The sequence below is a fragment of the Leptodactylus fuscus genome, chromosome 3, assembly GCF_031893055.1.
Source record: "Leptodactylus fuscus isolate aLepFus1 chromosome 3, aLepFus1.hap2, whole genome shotgun sequence".
Classification (NCBI taxonomy): domain Eukaryota; kingdom Metazoa; phylum Chordata; class Amphibia; order Anura; family Leptodactylidae; genus Leptodactylus; species Leptodactylus fuscus.
The window spans coordinates 35,989,609-36,007,926 of NC_134267.1; positions in this window are offsets into that span (position 1 = coordinate 35,989,609).

Here is an 18,318-nt window from a genome sequence, read left to right on the forward strand (position 1 = left end):
TTGCTCACATAATTCTATATGTCACTGTGTTTGTTTCTGTGAGCCAGCTCATGTACCACTTGTACTAATTTGGACTTCAATAGGGTGATTCTTAGAGCGGATTACACTCATAGTTGATAAGATTTAATTTAATAATTGTCCAAGATGTATTAACTATCTGAGACAGCCTTCACACCTGTGTATGTAATGACTATCCATGACTGCATTCACTGAATAGGTCTTTGTAATGACTGTTCAAGACAGCATACTTAAAGTCTCAACAATACAAAGAAAACACAGACAAAGCACCGAGCAGCGCATAATGTAAAACTGCTTAATAAGGAAATACCATAAAGACAAGAAATGGACTCTCACCTTGAGGGGTTGTGAACTTGGCCACAGCCACCGTGTAGACACTGGAACCAATTACAAGAGGGTCCTCTCTGGTCCAACGAGCAGCAGAGTCCCACCAGCACCCAAAGGAGTCATTTATGAAGACAATATGGACCAAACATTGACCCAAGGGGGGTCAAAACAGCAAGAACCTCGCTTACCCAGAGACCCAGAGATGATAGTAAAATCCACTGATAGTTGTAGCTGCAGGTGGAGTAGGATAGTGTACTGTCAGCATCCTCAAATGACTGTTCGAGACAACCTTCTCAAACATCGCCCCAGTGACTGTCCGAGACAGACTTCCCAAATGCATCCACAGTGACTGTCCGAGACAGACTTCCCAAACACCTTCACAGTGACTGTCCAAGATAAACGCCATTAATGGGAAGAACCCCACTAGGACAAAACAGCAATTTTGGCCACAACACCCATTGAATGATCAAAAATCATTGTGTCATCCTGCAACATTGGAAGTAATGTAAGTGAATGGGGTTGCATTTTTGCAACTAAGGGCCCCTTCACACAGCGTAAGCGCGCCGCTCATTTAGACATGTATACACCGTATATGCCGATATATGCGCGATTCCCATTGAAATCAATGGGCTAAATGAGCGGCGCGCTTACGCCGTGTGAAGGGGCCCTTAGATTTCTGACCTTGGCATACAATAACATAAATTCACTTGGCAAACTTTGGTCCTATGATGGATGTCACAGCTTCAGTCACCATGTCCAGCCTTCACCAGATGTCTACAAACCCTTCTGGCGCATAAGAAGACACTGAAAAATCAGTGTAATATGTTCCATTATATTGTATGCCATTATTTATCAGTACTGTATTTCAAGCCGATGATAAAATTTCTAATTACAGACATAATTGTATAATTAAAGATAGCTAGATAAACCAGAAAGGATCATCGGGGTCACAGATCTACACAGTATATTCAATTAATCCTTAATATGTAGAACTATGAACAAGTGGAATGTTAATTCTGTAATAATTAGATATATTAAACATCCTTATTATAATATCTCATGGGTATGTAAACAAGGAAAGGGAAGTCCTGATTTATGTTCTATTTACAGACATCTAATTGCAAAATCATGGAAGTTCAGAAGGCTATAAAATTAATAAGAGATTGTAGAGGTTTAGAAAAACATGGCTGCTCTCTTCAAGAAACAGCACCACACTTGTCTATTGGCAGTGTTTGGTATTGCAGCTGAGCTCTATTGAAAAGGCAAGGTGCAATACTGCACACATACAATTAAAGAGTAAGCAAATTTTCTAAGAATTTTTGATATTCTGACAGTATATGTGTCATTAATAAATTTTGTAATATACTTTATTAATGAATTTTGGCTCCTTTCTGTGAAATCCTGCAATTCTTTATTCTTTCCTTTGAGATTGGATCTTTGTACACTGCACACTCTGTACACTGCTTTTACTGGGGATGGAAGGGGGGTTCGCGTATAACACATGGGTGCTGAGGCTGTAGGGTGATCATTTCAAACAGTCATATCTCAGGTATTGGATATTATAAAACCTAGGACAGTGCTTCTGGTGTCATATGAAATATGAGATCACAGTTTTACCTGTATTATTCCCAGAGATATCACCAGATGAAATCCCAGTTGGAATTGCAGCTACATATAAATATGCCAATAAGAACTGTCTTCTACTGTTGATATCTCTGAAAAATGATACAGGTGGAATTTTAATCTCAGTGTCTCATCTTTCATATGACACCAGAAGCAATGTTGTATGAAGTGACGTTCCTCCAGTTTCAGCTTCCCTGCATTATATTAGAGCCCAACTCTTCCTACACCTAGTAAATGCAGTATACAGATTTCAGCTTACAAGAGATAAACAAGGGAAACAATGCAGGATTTCACAGAAAGGAGCTAAAATTTGTTAATAAAGCTTATTACAAAATGTAATAATGTCACAAGTGCTGCCAGAGCACATGGAACAATCAACTGGGGGAAGTTTTTAAAAACTCTTTTAGTATATTTTTTCTATCCTCCATTGTATAATCTTGTCAGGCAGAACATAAGATCAGACATTAGCACTGTGTATTTGGAGGACTGGACTGAAATCTTATTAAGAGCAACATCTCTTTAGAGCAGGGGTCTCAAACACAGCCAGGTAAATGGGGAACATCAAAAAGCATCTGAAGCTGACGGGTCACATTCCTTTCAAATTCAATATAATACAAAATTATTGTTACACAATTAGTTATTTGAGCTACTATAACAATACTACATTACTATAATAATACCTCTAAGGCTACGTTCACACCAGCACCTGGATTCTGTTCTTGAAAAATGCGGACTTTTCTCTCTACATTTTTGACACAGAAACAGGGTGGAAACCCAGTTTATCCCATTATATTCTATGGGGTCTCTGGGTTTTCTGTGGGTAACGGCTTTTTAAGTGGATTGGGTTTCCGTTTTTCAGGTCCCCCAGTGGACCCGAAGAATGGAAATCTGAACATAGGTGAGAACCTGGCGTAAGATTAAACTTATCAGAAATATGCAAATCCCAGTAGAATAGCCCCTGTACAAATAGAGTAAGTTCAAACAGGGGGTGGTAGGGCGGATTTTGGCACCGAGAATGATGTGGGGAGCCGCGTCACTCTCGGGTCAAAACCCGCCGCCATGACTGCTTCCAACAGTTGCGGCTTCCCCCTCCAGAGCAGGCTCAAATGAATGGGCCAACTACAGAGGTTGCTGCCGCCAGGCGGACACCGTGGCTCAATGAGCCACAGAAGCCACCTGAAGAAAGGGCATCCCACTTATATAGCAACTCTGTCCTTATATATGTTTTACTGCCGTCATATAATTATAGTGCTACCATGGACGTACATAGCAGCTCGGGTGCTCCAGTGGTCTGGGGGTTGAATATGACAGTATAAGAAGCCAGATGGGATATGTGTTCGAAACCCCTGTTCTAACGTTTGTATGTTCTCTGACTTTTACATGAGTTTCCACCAATGACTGTGTGAAGATAGCTCTGTATGTGAAGTAGGAAAATTAGACTATGAAGTCCACGGGTGACATGGATTGTCTTGACTTGAATAAGGACAACCTCTGTACATCAGTGTAGAGTATGTTGGGTCTGTATAAAAAAAAATGACCCGTTTATGGACGCTGATCCAATATATACTATATAAGGTGCTAAGAACATACAGTATAGTCACATTTTGAAATGGAAATGTGCATTGGCTATAACATCTGAAATTGCACTATATGGACATAATACTTCAATTTCTCTGATATCTTTGCATTTCTTTGATGTGACTCCAATGCCAAGTGCAATCCTAGGCTTTTACTGCTTTTCAACATTGCGAACAATACACATGAAGGTACCTGTAGGTTATTTAATGTTAATGCAGTGAAAATTATAGGATGCTAATGAGCGTTAAATGAGCCTAAATAACGAGCAATTACTCTGTGAAGGGGGTCAAATGCGCACAAACATCCTATACATTAAGGTTCTTCTGTTTGTGCGCTGACCTTTCCATGAAGGCGAGTGAACTATATTATGTACTGCGGGTCTTACAATTAATTGGGACTATCAAAGTTTTGTACTTTCTTGACATGTGTTGTTTTGGGAGTTCAGATTCTCTTAAAACAGACATTCAATCTCAGAAAAGACGTCAGTTAATAAGAGCCATCTGGCACATTCAGTCGTAGAAATAAGAAAGAACGATCTACAAAGGCACAAGAAGCCGTGACCGCGCTGCTCCAGTTTAATTGAAAAAATGTAGTTATTAAAGGGCGATTATTTCTATTACCCTTGGGGGGGTGTTTATATTTCATATAGTATCTACACGTTTAACCATAGCACGCACCTTAACAAACTGTATCAATACATTATTATGATATATGATGCATGTAATTTCTTTTCCTTAGGTCATAAAAATATGGACATGCATCATTATTCATACACAATGCTATGTCATTGTAATAAATGGGCGATTGGATACAGTAGGGGTTAAACTGAGCAACAAAAACATGAGATTAATACGGCAAAGTAAGAATGCTATCAATATAGAAGTACATAGAAGGGTTAATAGATTATTTCTAGCAATGAACAAAATTAAGTGAATGAATAAATGAGAAGTTTAAATCAATATTTGGTGTGACCTTTGAAGAGCCAGAGGAGGAGTCCTGGAAGTGATGATATGGCTCCCGCAAAGCCCTGATCTCAATATCATCCAGTCTGTCTGTTAATACATGAAGAGAGTACCTGAATCAATGTTTTTACCCAGTGGTGTAACTAAAGCCTTGTGGGCCCGGGTGCAAACTTTTGTCTGGGGCCTCCTACCTAGATTGAATTCTTTATTATGTGCTCACCAGTGGCCCCACACAGTATTATATGCTCACAGTGATCCCCACACAGTAATATATGCTCCTCAGTGGGCCCAACACAGTATTATATGCTCACAGTGATCCCCACAAGGTACTATGTGCTCACAGTGCCCCCCCAAAGTTTGAACCCCTGTCCCCCCTCTTGCTCACACACAGCCTACACTCTCATATACCCTTCTTGCCCACATACAACCTGCACCCCCATTCCCCCTCTTGCTCACACACAGCCTACACCCCCATATACCCTTCTTGCCCACATACAACCTGCAACCCCATATCACCCTCTTCCTCACACACAGCCTACACCCCCATATACCCTTCTTGCGCACATACAACCTGCAACCCCATATCACCCTCTTGCTCACACACAGCCTACAACCCCATATACCCTTCTTGCCCACATACAACCTGCAACCCCATATCACCCTCTTGCTCACACACAGCCTACAACCCCATATACCCTTCTTGCCCACATACAACCTGCAACCCCATATCACCCTCTTCCTCACACACAGCCTACACCCCCATTCCACCCTCTTGCTCACATGCAGCCTGTATCACCATTTCCTCCTCTTGCTCACACGCAGCCTACACCCTCATGTCCCTCTCTTTCTTACACATGTTCTCTTCTCTCCTCTTTACCTTCCATCAGGCTCTGTTCCCAGAAGCTCCACTCACACAAGAATCTGATGATATCCTAGTGGGCTAAAGGACCTTTGATGACATCATGACGTCATTAAAGGTCCATTAGCATCTACCACAGGAAGAGCCCCGGGGCAGATGCTCAGCCCAGGACAGTCGAATATAACTATTTTTTTAAATTTTTATGCAACTCCCCTGGGCTGGCATTTAATGGGAAGGGGCCCAGTCAGGTCCCTTTCCATTAACAATATGTATAACGGTCGGGGAACAAGGCTTTCCCCAACCGCTGTGTTCCGGGGCCCCGGCCATTTCGAGCTGGCCACAGACCCCATACACCTCCGGGCCCGGTCACGGTCACTCTCCCTACTACCACAATTGTTATGCCCCTGTTTTACCTTGATGCCTCTGTTATTGGGATAGCACCATTTTTGGAAACATGCAAATTAGTTTTTTTGAGCAATGAGGACATTGCTGATTACCTCTTTGGAGCAATGACAACACCCTTGTTGCTCCAAAAAGTTCATTTGCATATTGACAAAAACAGTGATAACTTGGCAATAGAAGCATCAATTCACAAGAGGAAAGCACTTGATGCAAGCACCTTACCTATGTACAGGACTGGATTAATATGCTGGTTTAGGGTTACACACTCCCTTTAAAGGGATTCTACCACTAAATAGCTATTTTTTTCTGCTTTAGATGTCGGAATAGCCTTTAGAAAGGCTATTCGTCTCTTACCTTTAGACGTGGTCTCTGCGATGCCGTTCCTTAGAAATCCCTGTTTTCACTGGTATGCTAATGAGTTCTCTTGCAGCAATGAGGACGGGCCCCAGCGCTCAAACGGTGATGGGGGCGTCCCCACTGCTGCCCGAGAACGCTCTCCAGCAACGCCTCCTTTTGCAGCTGCATCTTCCCCTTCTCTGTCGTCTTCCTTCTGCGTTAGCTCTGATGCCTACGCAGTCGGCTCTGCCAGGGAGACACTAGTAGAGCCAACTGCGCATACTGGCCGGCGGCCATATTTTCGAGGCCATAATTGTGCGTGCATGCAGTACGCTCCTCGAAGTCTTCGCTGAACAGAGCATGCTACACATGCTCAGTAAGGTCTGTACAGACCTCTAACGCGCGAGTGAAGTCATCCAGGCTTCGGAGGGTCTGTACTGACCTTACTGAGCATGTGTAGCATGCTCTGTTCAGAGAAGACTTCGAGGAGCGTACTGCGCGTGCATGCAATTGCGGCCTCGAAAATATGGATGACGGCATGGACAGTTGGCTTTACTAGTATCTCACTGGCAGAGCCAACTGTGCAGGCGTCGGAGCTGACGCAGAAGGAAGATGACAGAGCAGGGGAGGATGCAGCTGAAGAAGGAGGCGTCGCTGGAGAGAGATCTCGGGCAGCAGTGGGGACACCCCCATCGCTGTTTGAGCGCTGGGGCCCGCCTCCATTGCTGCAAGAGAACTCATTAGCATACCGGTAAAAACCAGGATTTCTAAGGAACGGCGCAGAGACCACGTCTAAAGGAAAGAGACGAATAGCCTTTCTAAAGGCTATTCTGATGTCTAAAACAGAAAAAATAGCTATTTAGTGGTAGAATCCCTTTAAGAATCGAACTAGATGTGTTCTAACATAGCAGCTGCTACCTGCGGACATATCTCCCCCTGTATGTGGTGGCCAATGATTGCATGATTATGCGAGTAGTACATCTATTTAATATGCATAACCATGTTATCTCTGGCCACTGCATCTTCATATGTGACAGCCGCAGCATGAGAACACTCCTAAATGAGCAATATGATGTATGTTAGCAGAATACACTGAATGCTGAACCACAATGGCTTCCCTCGAGCAGAGCTGAGATATATGCCATGTATCCCCGTGGTGTGGCGGAGACAGAACCAACTATGTATTGTAACAGTAATAATCTAATATGTTACAAATAACTGTCTCTCTGATTCAAGAACTGCGCTATGGTATATGATGTTGTAACCATCTTAAAATAGACCATCAAAGAAAAGCTGGGTGAAAATTGTAGCTATTCAAAATGTCAAAGATTTTAACAAGAGCCTGACCACATGGGTTATTATTTCCAGATTATAATGCTTTTAAAACGCTTTCTAGACAGCATGTTCCTACCAGCTGTCAGCTTCTAGTGACTCATGATTGATACATTTAATATATAGTGTGAAATATAGTTGTTTGTAATACAATTTGGATGCACAGAAATGTGCCATATTAATACATGATTTACTGATTCATGGGAATCTGGCCCTTAATGGAATGTCTATCCAATAAAAAGGTCAAAATACATTGATGTAGTTCTATAGGTCCTTTTTTGACAACAGTTGGCATGGTCTATGGGTCCATGAACTTGACCGTGTTACAGATATATAAGGTACAGATATCATAGAAATTTTTAGACTAAAGAATTCTATGGGCCCATGCTGCATCTCAGAATACCATTAGTCACACTCATACTAAGATTTTTGGGGAAGCCATAATATGGTTGTACAGTATTTTTCCTTAAAAGGGAGAGAATACAATACCTTTCTAATGTAGCATATGATAATAAAGACCTGTGGCTATGGGTTTTTAAGAAGGACCTGTGACTGTTTTTTTTATGTAGATTGTGAGCCCCATATAGGGATCACAATGTACTTTTTTATTCCTATCAGTATGTCTTTGTAGAAACATGAGGAGAACATACAAACTCCTTGCAGATGTTGTTCCTGGTGGGACTCTAGCACTGCAAGGCTGCAGTGCTAACCACTGAGCCACCGTGTTGCCCTATCTGTGACTATGGGTTTTTAAGAATTACCTGTGGCTATGGGTTTGTAAGAAGGACCTGTGGTTATGGGTTTGCAAGAAGGACCTCTGGCTATGGGTTTGTAGGTAGGACCTGTGACTATGGGTTTGTAAGAAGGACCTGTGACTATAGGTTTGTAAGAAGGACCTGTGGCTATTTGTACAACCTCCCTGGCTCTCTTCTATGTTCATATGCCTTTAAAGGGATTCTACCATTAAAAATCTTTTTTCTGTGGATAACACGTCGGAATAGCCTTTAGAAAGGCTATTCGTCTCCTACCTTTAGATGGGATCTCCGCCGCGCCGTTCCTTAGTAATACCAGTTTTTACCGGTATGTAAATTAGTTCTCTGGCAGCAATGGGGGCGGGCCCCAGCGCTGAAAATGCGATGAGGGCGTCCCCACCGCTGCCGAGAACAGGATCCTGTGCGCCTCTGTCTTCTGCTGGATCCTCCCCTTCTTTCTTCAGCAGCGTCCCTCTGTCGGCTCTTACACTAGTAGAGCCGACTGCGCATGCTCGCAATTGCGGTCTTGGAACTAGGCCACTCATGCGCAGTTTTTTAATGGCAGAATCCCTTTAAAGACATTTTCCAGGCTTTTGGAGCTGCCTCAATGATCTGTACTTAGGGAAGGTCATTAATATCAGAACAGTGGGGCTCTAACACCCGACACCCCCACCAATTAGCTGATATTCAGGTAAGACAGACAGGTAAGTATAGCGTCTATTTATTATGTGTTTTTTTTTTTTATCATTTTCTACACTTGCCTATGAGTTATTTAACTTGGACAACCCTTTTAAGTAGAATTTATTCTAGGGGTCGTAAATATGATTATAATAAATAATTGAAGTTTTTTATGTGTAGTAATTTTGTACAGTAAAACTGTTTTTATTAAAAGTCATTTTTATGCAGTTGCAGTTCGAGACGCTTAAATTTTTTGATTTTATGTCAATATGGCCATACAAGGTTTTTTTATGCAGAACTGATACTATTTAAGGGTACAAATAATTTATTGATGATTTTTTTTTTATGTGGGGGGAGTTAATGCAAAAAAAATTCCAGCACTTCTTACATTCTTTAACTTTATCTATAAATATAATACATTAGGTCTGATATTGTTCTGCATATCATATCACTCCACCTCATAATCCCAGGATTACTGTGCCTTTCTCTTGTGAAGGCCTCTTCATGGTGTTACCCACGCGTCCTCCAGACCAATGTCTGGATCCATGACAAAAGCAGGACTCCTTGCTAAAGAGGATTGACCTCCATTGTTATCTTACTGTGCACCATAATAGACTTCGGGACTGGTGATGGAGGTCAATGGAACACCTTAGCTGGCCACCATCTCATAGACCAAGGTTGTATACACAGTCAACAACTGTTTGAGCCTTTATCAGAAAACTGCAATTAGCAGAAGATAACAGCTCTGAGAACAAGTGTAAACTAGAGAACTCAGCCCCCCTCCCCTCCAGAAAGCAGCAAGTCATGTCATCTGTTCTATAATGCTAGATAAGTAGAGATTCAGGCTGGGGAGCTCGGAAACATCCACCAGTATGTTTGGGATTACATAAAGAATATCTATACTTAGTTCTCCAACATGTTTAGAATATCAACAACTGCAAGTGTACCTAGAAGAGTTGATGGAAGGCTAAGGGCGGTCATCCAAATATTGATTTAATATATATTTCTCTTTTCTTTGTTCATTTCATTTTTGTTAATTGATAAAAAAATAAACAATTAACACTTCAGTTTCTGAAAGCTTCCTTACTTTGCACCAATTTTTCCTTACCTGCTAAAACGCTTGCACTGTTCTGTGCAAACAAATGTCTACAATTTTGAAGTTAAAATCCTTAAGGAAAAGCTAAACCTTTATTTTTTTATTTCGTAAATCAATACTACAGGGGAAAGTAACAAACTTTGTAATATATTTTATTAAATAAAAATGTGTTTCTTCTTGTACAGTGCGCCTTTGCTCCTGCCTCTATTCTTATCACTGTTTCGGAATTCACTGACCCTATCTATAGGACAAGAGTGTACAGAATATGGCTAATATAGAAGCTGTATGTTCTCCCCGTTTTTGCATGGGTTTCCTCCGGGTACTCCAGTTTCCTTAGACTCTCCAAAATACATTTAGAATTCAGATTATGAGCCCTGGGACAGTGTTGAGGATGTCTCTGTAATGCACTTCAGAAATGATGGCGCAATATAAGTGAGATAAATAACTAAAATAAATAAATGATTGTATTTTCCGGACTGTAAAATCGTGTGCGCAGCTAGCCTAAAGCTCAACAGAATTGTGTTAGTCATAAGAGAAGGAAGAAAATAATTGAAGAAACAGACAATTCTCTTTCATAAAATATATTACAAAATGAGTTACCTCTACCTGTACTATTGATTTTTGGAATAGAAAATAACAGTTTGATTGCTAGGTAATAAAGGTCGATATGTTTGCCTAAAAGGAAAAATTAGAGACTTTGATCTAATTCTTGATATAAGAAAAGTAGTGTTAGGCTGAACCTGCGACACAAGCTAACCAAGACAAATAATGTAACAGAATCCAGATACAATCACAATCTTATTACAATATCTAATTCACATTCCTAAAAATATTCATCCAATTCCACAAAGATATTAACAAATCATCGTGAATGATATCTTTCTTAGGCTAAGTCCAGACATTGTGGCAACACAGTTTTTTGTTGCAGATTTTGGTGTGGATTTTTGAGCCAAAGCCAAGAATGGCTACAAAAGGAATGGGAAATCTAAAGGAAATTGTTATATTTCTACCTTCTGCTCAATCCACTCCTGGCTTTGGCTCAAAAACGGAGCAAAATTTGCAACAAAAAAAGCTGCGTTTCTGCAATGTGCGGCTTTAGGGCGCCATGTTGCATAAACGTAGCTTTTTTTGTTGAAGATTTTGTTGCAGTTTTTTGAGCCAAAGCCAAGAATGGCTACACAAGGGATGGGCAACGTATAGGAAGTTCTTATATGTCTCCCTTTTGCTGAATACACTCCTGGTTTTGGCTAAAAAACGGAACAAAATCTGCAACAACAAAAAAACTGCGTTTCCGCAATGTGGGGCTTTAGCCTTAAAAGGTCTTTTTCCATAATTGTAATGTTGATAATCTATTCTTAGGATAAGCTATCAGTATCAAATTTTCAGGGACCTGACTCTTAAAACACCCAATTAATAGCTCTTCAAAGCAAGAGTGTTCAAGTTAGTCCCAGTTCTGTGAAAGTGGCTAAGCTGCAATACCAAACATAGCCACTAGACAATGGATGGCGTTAGTAGGCACACAACGGCCTCGCCATGATGGTACCAGGGGTCAGACTCCCACATTCTGATATTAATAACCTTAAAATAAGGTTAGCTTCTTAAATATGTACACCAGTCAGTTTGTGGATTTTAGTTTGCGAGACAATAGAATATTGATCAATTTATCTTCTGAAGCGCTGGATTCTTTCTTTCTGTTTCTTCTAATAGATCTCGTCTCTGTCTGAGTCACATAATAATCTTGCCTGAACATTGCATCCCATCGCTTAGTTTAATGGCTACTTATTATATCATACTATTCCTGTGGTGTCTATTTCTTCTGCAGCAACAACTCTTCATATCCACAAGTCCATTATATCAATGCTAATTAAATTAGATTTTTAATCAATTTTTCTTTCAGTTTACTGACATTCTCAGGCTTTGTAAATGATAACATGGAATTTGCAAATTGATTTTACATTGCTTTTAGCTTTATTATTAATATATTGATATTATGTAACTCTCTGTTTCCCATCTTTTATAGAGATGAGCGAACAGTAAAATGTTCGAGGTTCGATATTCGTTTCGAGTAGCCCCTCAATATTCGACTACTCGAATCGAATATCGAACCCTATTATAGTCTATGGGGGGAAAATGCTTGTTTCAGGGGTAGGCAACGTTCGATCAAATTATACTTACCAAGTCCACGAGTGAGGGTCGGGCTGGATCCTCAGAGAAGTCTTCTCCGTGCAGCGTCCCCGCGGCATCTTCCGGCTCTGAATTCACTCTGCCAGGCATCAGGCCTGGGCAGAGCCGACTGCACATGCCCACACTACAAGCAGGCATGTGCAGTCGGCTCTGCCCAGGCCCGATGTCTGGCAGAGTGTATGAAGAGCCGGAAGACGCCGCGGGGAAGCTGCACGGAGAAGACTTCTAAAGGTAGGAGAAGAACCAGCGTTGATTGGCCGACTGTATAGCATTCGGCCAATCAATGCTGGTTCTGCATCAAACTTTTACATTCAAACAGCGAGTGTTCGATCGAGTACGAGTATTTCGAATACCATAGTATTCGATCGAATACCTACTCGATCGAGTACTACTCGCTCATCTCTAATCTTTTACCTTTGGCGCTATGCTTAGTGTTGTAAACATTATGTACAATATGTATCTGTCTCATTAATCATATTACGTACAGTACAGACCAAAAGTTTGGACACACCTTCTCATTCAAAGAATTTTCTGTATTTTCATGACTATGAAATTTGTAGATTCACACTGAAGGCATCAAAACTATGAAAGTAATACATTTGGAATGATATACTTAACAAAAAAAGTGTGACCACAACTGAAAATCTGTCTTATATTCTCGGTTCTTCACAGTAGCCACGTTTTGCTTTGATTACTGCTTTGCACACTCTTGGCATTCTCTTGATGAGCTTCATGAGGTAGTCACCGGAAATGGTTTTCACTTCACAGGTGTGCCCTGTCAGGTTTAGTAAGTGGGATTTCTTGCCTTATAAATGGGGTTGGGACCATCAGTTGTGTTGTGCAGAAGTCAGGTGGATACACAGCTGATAGTCCTACAGAATAGACTGTTAGAATTTGTATTATGGCAAGAAAAAAGCAGCTAAGTAAAGAAAAACGAGTGGCCATCATTACTTTAAGAAAGGAAGGTCAGTCAGTCCAAAAACAAATTGGGAAAACTTTGAAAGTGTCCCCAAGTGCAGTTGCAAAAACCTTCAAGCGCTACTAAGAAACTGGCTCACATGAGGACCGCCCCAGGAAAGGAAGACCAAGAGTCACCTCTGCTGTGGAGGATAAGTTCATCCGAGTCACCAGCCTCAGAAATCACAGGTTAACAGCAGCTCAGATTAGAGACCAGGTCAATGCCACACAGAGTTCTAGCAGCAGACACATCTCTACAACAACAACTGTTAAGAGGAGACTTTGTGCAGCAGGCCTTCATGGTAAAACAGCTGCTAGAAAACCACTGCTAAGGACAGGCAACAAGCAGAAGAGACTTGTTTGGGCTAAAGAACACAAGGAATGGACATTAGACCCGTGATAATCTGTGCTTTGGTCTAATGAGTCCAAATTTGAGATCTTTGGTTCCAACCACCGTATCTTTGTGCGACGCAGAAAATGTGAACAGATGGATTCTACATGCCTGGTTCCCACCATGAAGCATGGAGGAGGAGGTGTGATGGTGTGGGGGTGCCAAGCTGGTGACACTGTTGGGGATTTATTAAAAATTGAAGGCATACTGAACCAGCATGGCTACCACAGCATCTTGCAGCGGCATGCTATTCCATCCGGTTTGTGTTTAGTTGGACCATCATTTATTTTTCAACAGGACAACGACCCTAAACACCTCCAGGCTGTGTAAGGGCTATTTGACCAAGAAGGAGAGTGATGGGGTGCTACGCCAGATGACCTGGCCTCCACAGTCACCAGACCTGAACCCAATCCAGATGGTTTGGGGTGACCTGGACCGCAGAGTGAAGGCAAAAGGGCCAACAAGTGCTAAGCATCTCTGGGAACTCCTTCAAGACAGTTGGAAGACCATTTCAGGTGGCTACCTCTTGAAGCTCATCAAGAGAATGCCAAGAGTGTGCAAAGCAGTAATCAAAGAAAAGGTGGCTACTTTGAAGAACCTAGAATATAAGACAGATTTTCAGTTGTTTCACACTTTTCGTTAAGTATATAATTCCACATGTATTAATTCATAGTTTTGATGCCTTCAGTGTGAATCTACAATTGTCATAGTCATGAAAATACAGAAAACTCTTTGAATAAGAAGGTGTGTCCAAACTTTTGGTCTGTACTGTACATATATGAAGGACTATATTGTTCCGGACGCCCAGAGTGACCCTTGGAGAATGTCAATGTGTACGGCACCTGCAACACCTCAAGGATATGTCCCTGATGATTTTTTTTAATTTTTCTTTTCAAAAAACATCTACCTGTTCAGAAGATATGGCTCCAGGTAGTATATCTGTGAATTAGCTCTCATTTTCCAACTAAGCAGTAACTTTTTATTTTCTCTGGTGGTTTGTCCCTTTATATTGTGTGAATATAAAAGGTTACCATCCATGTGCTACCATTGCTAGTATTAGTTAAATAGAGGTAAAGCAGCCTACAACAAACGGCAGCTGTAAGGGTTAAATTCACATCTGACTTTTTATCGGCACGGTAATAACACAACAATTATATCCCATTTCTTTCTTTCAAGTAATATTTCACTTTATAATGGCCTAATAAACATTTTTTTTTATTTCCAATTACTTTCTTTTATTAGTTTCCAAGTGACCCAGCCAAAATGTAATCAAGATTTAAGATCTCTGAATTCCTAATTGTCATTCCAAAAGATAATTGGGGCTCAAGAAATACTTTTATCTATGAGGCATTCGACTGCCACGGGGAAAACCTGTTAGCCGTGAAAAGGTTTCATTTCACATCCTATTGACCTGGCTGAACTATAATTTGGAAAAAGTGCACTCAATGATATCCGGTCAATGTAATTGCAAATAAAGGGCGTGCATGGTTGCTTTGAGATACTTAGGCAATCCTTGTACATTGATAACAAAAAAGGAAATGTGCTTTTAATGAAAAACGACCTGTAGATAAAAATAGGATGTTTTCTTGGCTTATAATTGATAGACTTGCTTAATTGAAGCAGAGCAGGTTATAGTTTATTATTAACAGTATTGTATGAGAACAGGTCGGGGTTGCTAGAATGCTTCATTATACGACATTTTATAATAGGACTTTTTCCATTCATGTAAAATATTGTTCTCCTAACAGTAATCACTGGTCATGCAAAGAGAAGATGAACTTGATGAATCTAATTCTATACTTATCCATTTCTTATTTACAGTGCTGCTACATAATATCATGCCATAACACAGAAAGAGAACTCCAATTTTTGGCATCAGTCTATTTCAATTATTGGGAGATCTTGTACCTAATAATATTGGCTTGCTCCTGCTTTGGTCATATGGTGTTGACTGTATTCTAGTAACAATTACTAGATTAGTCTCTTTTTTTCTACTTTATCCTTCAATGCTACTTCACCAGCGCCAGCCGCAAGGTCGGATGGACTTTGCTGAATATATGCTTGTTCCTACTTTGGTCATATGGTGTTGACTGTATTCTACTAAGAATTACTAGATTAGTCTCTTTTTTCTACTTTATCCTTCAGTCCTGCTTCACCAGCACCAACCACAAGGTCGGATGGACTTTGCTGAATATTGGCTCACACCAGCTTTGGTCATATGGTGTTGACTGTATTCTACTAAGAATTACTAAATTAGTCTCTTTTTTTCTACTTTATCCTTCAGTCCTACTTCACCAGCGCCAGACGCAAGGTCAGATGGACTTTGCTGAATATATGCTTGTTCCTACTCATATGGTGTTGACTGTATTCTACTAAGGATTACTAGATTAGTCTCTTTTTTTCTACTTTATCCATCAATGCTACTTCACCAGCACCAACCACAAGGTCGGATGGACTTTGCTGAATATTGGCTCACACCAGCTTTGGTCATATGCTGTTGACTGTATTCTAGTAACAATTACTAGATTAGTATCTTTTTTTTCTACTTTATCCTTCAATGCTACTTCACCAGCGCCAGACGCAAGGTCAGATGGACTTTCCTGAATCACTATCAGAGCCCACAATACACTTACTAGGATATGTGGATCAGGAGAGTAAAGTCCTGGAAGTAGTCTGTGAAGAAGTAACGTCTGAGCCAGGAGAAAGTGATATTCTGATAACAAGTCAAAAGGTTGTAATGTAAGAGATCCTACCTTTACAAGAAATAAGTCATTTCAAATAACAAAAGCCAAAGGGTTGGTATTTCAAGAGATCACATCAGGGTTTAAATTAGCAGAAAAGGGTTATCCAGTCTCAATCCAAAGTTCGATTTCCAGATCGGTCTGTCACCCAAGATGTAAATAGGGAGACCAGTGTCCAGTGGATTTCTATTATATTTATGATAGAAGAACCAACATAAGATTGGGGAAAAACAAGTCTAATTATAATATTCCCAGGAGAGTAATTGGTATATCCCACATCTTCACAAACAAGTTGCGCGCGCTGTGTTCTCTTTGCTTCTCATTAAAAGACAAATGAGTTATATTTTAAGGTTCATGAAATCTTTATGATATCTGTGGGGATGAGCAGTTAGCAGCGTTACAATAACTAATGGAAAGGGTGCCGTCTCTGTACTGAGCTTATGGATGACTTCAGCTTAGTGTTTTAATGAACTCCCTGCAAAACAAAACACAACTTAAACATCATCCCAATTAATGGGGTCGTCAAACCCCAGCACTGGTTCTTATGGAGAAGCCATGTGCTTATTACAATATATTTCACTCAATTTTTTTTCGTCTTTTTGCAATTACAAGCTTGGCAGGAAACGTACGAGATACTATTTATTAGCCAATTCATTTTGTTTCCTTTTAGAAATTATTATGGAAACTGCGCCTTGGATTTTTGTTTCAGAATCATGTTGCAAAGATTTCTACGGATTTTTTTAGATTTATCTAAAGTGGTACAAAAAAAAGCTATTTCTGAACAGTCACATTATAAACAGATAAGCAGTTCACATAATCCATTGATGTTTATACTGATTTTCTTTTCTAGATACATTTCTAAATTGCCCTAAACTGCTGAATGCATTCGGTGCATGCAGAGATACAGGCATCAAATCTTCTCTATTTGCGCAGGTGCTGCATCTTTCAGCCGCTGTTATCTCCGGAGCAGAAGAGTATGCATTTGAGGAGGTGGTCGTAAAAGTAAATTACATGACCCCCACCAACTTGAGACAGACAGACAGTTAATGTATGGACGTCAGGTGCTTCAGTGTTGCAAACCAATAGAGGGCGCTCACTGGAATGTGCAAGCCTGTCTTCCCTGATGTAATTAGGAAGACAGAAGCTCAGTGAAAATAGCCCAATAAAGGCTGCTCCCTTTAACATCATGCTCGACCTTCCAAGAGGCCTTTGTTTTGCAATGATGCTGGGATTATTACCAGGTATAGTCTCTCTACCGAGGATGGCCGTTTCGATGTAGTTGCATCTCGTCAGCTCGATGTAGAGAAGACTATAACCTGGTAGAGGTGAGAGGCTTAGACAGGGTAAGGGGGGTATCATCACTCCTTGGGGAGAGACCACCATATAGGTGTGTGGAGACTTATTAAGCCTTTAGCACTCCACTTTGCAAGGGACTATGGGAAGAATATGGAAATCTGTCTTCCATGATGTAATTAGGAAGCCAGTGCCTCAGTGTTGCAAACCAATAGAGGGTGCTCACTGGAATGTGCAAGCCTGTCTTCCCTGATGTAATTAGGAAGACAGAAGCTCAGTGAAAATAGCCCAATAAAGGCTGCTCCCTTTAACATCATGCTCGACCTTCCATGATGTAATTAGAAAGTCAGGTGCCTCAGTGTTGCATCGAAACGGCCGTCCTCGGTTGAGAGACTATACCTGGTAATAATCCCAGCATCATGGCAAAACAAAGGCCTCTTGGAAGGTCGAGCATGATGTTATAGGGAGCAGCCTTTATTGGATTGTTTTCACTGAGATTCTGTCTTCCTAATTACATCAGAAAAAATATATATCCTTGTACCATGTTAGCCAGTGGATATGAAATGAAAGAAATTTTTTGAGAGAAGTCCAAAGTAGTTGATACCTTTTTTAATGGCTAACTTAAAAAGTTTTTTGATGACATATCGAGCTTTCGAGACTCTATAGAGGTCTCTTCTATAGAGTCTCGAAAGCTCGATATGTCATCAAAAAACTTTTTGAGTTAGCCATTAAAAAAGGTATCAACTACTGAAGACTTCTCTCAAAAAATTTCTTTCATTTCATAATTAC